This window comes from Solanum tuberosum, unplaced genomic scaffold (assembly GCF_000226075.1).
Source record: "Solanum tuberosum cultivar DM 1-3 516 R44 unplaced genomic scaffold, SolTub_3.0 scf00153, whole genome shotgun sequence".
Classification (NCBI taxonomy): domain Eukaryota; kingdom Viridiplantae; phylum Streptophyta; class Magnoliopsida; order Solanales; family Solanaceae; genus Solanum; species Solanum tuberosum.
The window spans coordinates 980,442-984,622 of NW_006239082.1; positions in this window are offsets into that span (position 1 = coordinate 980,442).

Here is a 4,181-nt window from a genome sequence, read left to right on the forward strand (position 1 = left end):
ACATATATTGCTACAGATGACCCATATGTTGCTACATGTGACCCATATGTTGCTACAGATGACCCAGACATATGTTGCTACAGATGACCCATATGTTGCTACATGTGACCCATATGTTGCTACAGATGACCCATATGTTGCTACATGTGACCCATATGTTGCTACAGATGACCCATATGTTGCTACATGTGACCCATATGTTGCTACAGATGACCCATATGTTGCTACATGTGACCCATATGTTGCTACAGATGACCCATATGTTGCTACATGTGACCCATATGTTGCTACAGATGACCCATATGTTGCTACATGTGACCCATATGTTGCTACAGATGACCCATATGTTGCTACATATGACCCATATGTTGCTACATATGACCCATATGTTGCTACATATGACCCATATGTTGCTACATATGACCCATATGTTGCTACATATGACCCATATGTTGCTACATATGACCCATATGTTGCTACATATGACCCATATGTTGCTACATATGACCCATATGTTGCTACATATGACCCATATGTTGCTACATATGACCCATATGTTGCTACATATGACCCATATGTTGCTACATATGACCCATATGTTGCTACATATGACCCATATGTTGCTACATATGACCCATATGTTGCTACATATGACCCATATGTTGCTACATATGAGACATATATTGTTACAGAGTACCCATATGTTGCTACATGTGAGACATATATAACAACATTTGATCAAGTACTTGCTCTCAATATAACATCACATACTATGTACTTGCTCTCAATATAAGATAAAATAACACATTATCAAGGCTCCAAGCTCCTAGATACTATCCCAGCAGCCTAAACCCATTGCATTCGACGAACTGCATTGTCACACAACAGGGTTTTGGGTTGAATTGTTGTCCTGGTAATCAAATGCTCAATAAATACAAGAGAATATGACGCGCACATGGCTTTGCTATCATTTGTTACCATGGGTTCCAATCGACCTTTAAATTCCCATGGTTCATTGAGGAACTTATTTGGCAAATGCTTCATTATTCCACTTTGCTTCAACAATTTAGGCAGCAACTCGAAGACAAGTTGTATGAATGTCAAAAACTTGGCATGTTCCATACCCATCAGCAGGCAGTCATAAACATTCATGCAACCCTCGTGCAAGAGGATCTCAAGAGTCACAAAATGAGTTTTGTTCAAGTTCATGACTGCCAAAAGCCTTTTTGCACCAATCCAATCCTTGCCTCCAGGATATGGTCTAATGCCTCTGACATAGTTAATCATATCTTCATCCCATTCAATCTCATTAATTAACTGCGTAAAGCTTCTGCCACCAACTGTTGTTGCCTCCTCGCTCATTTTGTCATATCTTAGTTTGAAGTTGGAATAGAAGTTGAGATCCAGGATTCTATATGTGGAATCATAGTACTTAGGGTATCTCACATGCCTCTCCCGCATGAGGCTAGGGATTTCATCAACATACTGAAATAAAAAATAATATTAAAGAGTAAAGAAGAGTAATCATTGAAAAGATAAAACAAACGAACATTATAAATTGAAGGTACTAGTAGAGAAAAATTAACCCAGTCTTCCCATGCTTGTCATGGTCCTGAAATCTTCTCCACTAAAAAAATAGCATGTCGTATTGTGCACGCAGTTCCTTTGCTCTCGTCAGGTCCACCAGTTTGTTCTTTTCTACTATAGTCACACGCTTATAAACATTCACATGCTTGAACTCCATCACTTCCTCTCCTACGACCATTGGCAATTCTTCAAAGATCTTCTTCTTCAAATTTTGTATTGCCTTGATAAAGGATTTTTTCCTCCTCTTGATATGTGGAGTATATGGATGCCGAACATTCTTTGATGGAATGACCTTGATCCCCCTCTTGTTTTTAAATTCATTGACAGCCTGACTCAATATTTGAAGATACATGATAGAATCTTCATCTTGTTTCTTGCACTTCTCACAGAGAAAGCCAGAGCATCTTATACAAGAGGTAGCCCTTTGATCTTGTCCAGAACCAGCACCAGCACCAGTATCAATACCACGACCATCACCCCCATCAAAAACAACTAATTCATTAACAACTCTGTCTCTTTTAATGGTTCTTGCTCCACCCAATTCCATTTTAACTCTATCCACAACATGATCAAATAAGGTTTCAACCAACCCTAGAGTAATTAGATATGGCATTTGCAATTCCTTTTCTGTTGGGACAAGCCATGGATGCACAACCTAAAATTATAAAAATGAGTCATCCGTAGGAATATTTGGGTTAGATGTTGCCACATATGTGTCATATGTCGCTACATATGGGTGATATATTGACACATATGGGCATATGTAGCAACATTTGTGTCACATGTTGCAACAGAGGGATCATCTGTAGCAACATTGTATCATATGTTGCGATAGATGGATCATATGTAGCAACATATGAGTCATCTGTAGCAACATGTGACCCAAATGTTGCTACATATATGGGTGTAATATAATAATAACTTACTGCATCATGAGGAGGGTTATAAAGAACTGGAATATTTTAGCAGTTTTTGTTTTTGATCTCAACCATCTCAATATCCTTAGAGATGAGATCTCTTCTTCTGCATTTACTTAATGGGTCAAATGAGGAATGACTTCAAATGCCCAAGCCTATAATAAAGGAAACATGTCACAAATCAAATGTTGAATTATTCAATAAAATATAAAAAGATTAAGAACATTTATGTTTACCATGAAAGCCCATGGAAAGCCAAATAAGTTATTGGTCTTTGGTCCTAATTTCAACAAGTATTTGACAGTTAATTCAAAGCTCTCATGACCCCAAGGATAGTTGTTGAAAGCCACAATATCCTGAGATAAATTCACCCATTTAAGGGATATGTTGTTGTTGAGATCTTTGGCCAAAAGTACATTATGTACAAACCAAAGTAAACACAATGACTCCTTGTGCTTCCTTGGTGTATCCTCGACATTCAACAAATATATTAAATAGGGATTTTTGAAACTTGTGCCAACAAGGGACACCAAGTTCTGCTCCTCAGTTGACTGTTTTGTTTCTTCTTTTCCTCATTTTTTTCGTCTCCGTGGTTCTTTTTTTACTATGAATTCAGGGACTGGCTCAGAAGGAGGATGGCATTTTAACCCTGAAACTATGGCAAACTCTCTTCTGCCAAATAAGAGTGCATGCCACAATAATTAAGCAAAACCTCATCATTCTTTTCAGGATTCTGAAAAATGAACCTTCTTTTCAGAAGTTCATAGACCATGGTCATTTGAAAATGTGCATTATTATTCTCTGGAAAATCAAGAAAATAACCAAAACAACTATTCCTAAGAAAATCTTCCAAACCATTCTGCTTGAGGGTGATCCTGAAGGTGTAGAAAAGTTTTCCCATGGCTGACCTCATAATGCTATCACCAGTAGCATTAGGCTGCAAATGCACAGGAAAAGTGTGTGCATTGATAGTTTTGATCCCATCATCCTCAACTTCATTTTTTTCTTGTTCTTCTTCCTCAACTTCTTTTTGTTTTCCTTTGTCTTCATCAACTTCATTTATTTTTTCTTCTTCCCCCTCAACTACTCCTTTATTTTAGACTTCTTCTTCCTCAACTTCTTTTTGTTTTCCTTTATCTTCCTCTACCTTTTTTTTTTATTTCCCTCTTCTTTCTCAACTTCTTCGCTCTTTCTCCATCATCATCTACTTCTATTTTTTTCTTTTTCTCTTTCTTCATATTCTTTTTGAGAAAATTCTGCTTCTACTTGAGAAGAAGAAACTACTTCAGATGCCAGTTCTTCTAAAAGAGTGGTAGTCAAATTTTCATTCTTCTTCCTACAAGTTCTAGTCCTACGCCTCTTCTGGATCTTTGTGTCTCTTGTTTCTTTTGTTAATACAATTTTTCTTTTGACAGGAGCCATTATATTTGTATCTACAACCACAAAAATCAAATATTTCTTAACAAAAATAACAACAACCAAACACAACAACAAATACGATTCAATACCACACATGAACCAACCAACAAACCACAAAACCCTCCCTAAACCCTAACCAACTAACTACAAATTAACATTATTGAAATCAGATAATATTTCAAAAGGAATAACTATCCAACCATCCTACAAACAAATAAGTGATAAAACCACTAAAAACGTCCCGATTTAATACCAGTA